The sequence below is a fragment of the Arachis duranensis genome, chromosome 3 (genome assembly GCF_000817695.3).
Source record: "Arachis duranensis cultivar V14167 chromosome 3, aradu.V14167.gnm2.J7QH, whole genome shotgun sequence".
NCBI classification, from domain to species: domain Eukaryota; kingdom Viridiplantae; phylum Streptophyta; class Magnoliopsida; order Fabales; family Fabaceae; genus Arachis; species Arachis duranensis.
Genome location: NC_029774.3, coordinates 12766883 through 12767103, shown reverse-complemented (window position 1 = coordinate 12767103; position 221 = coordinate 12766883).

Genomic DNA, 221 nt, shown 5'->3' with positions numbered 1-221 from the left:
TTGAGAAGATATGATTTGAAAAACATTTTAAAAATATTTGATTTTGAAATTAATGACTTGGCTATCAAGAAAAGATATGATTCAAACATTAAACCTTTCTCAACAGAAAAGGCAACATACTTGATATGTTGAATCAAATCATTAATTGATAGCAAGTATCTTTGAGAATGGAAAGAAATTGATTTTGAAATAGATTTGATTGAAAAGATTTGATTTGAAAA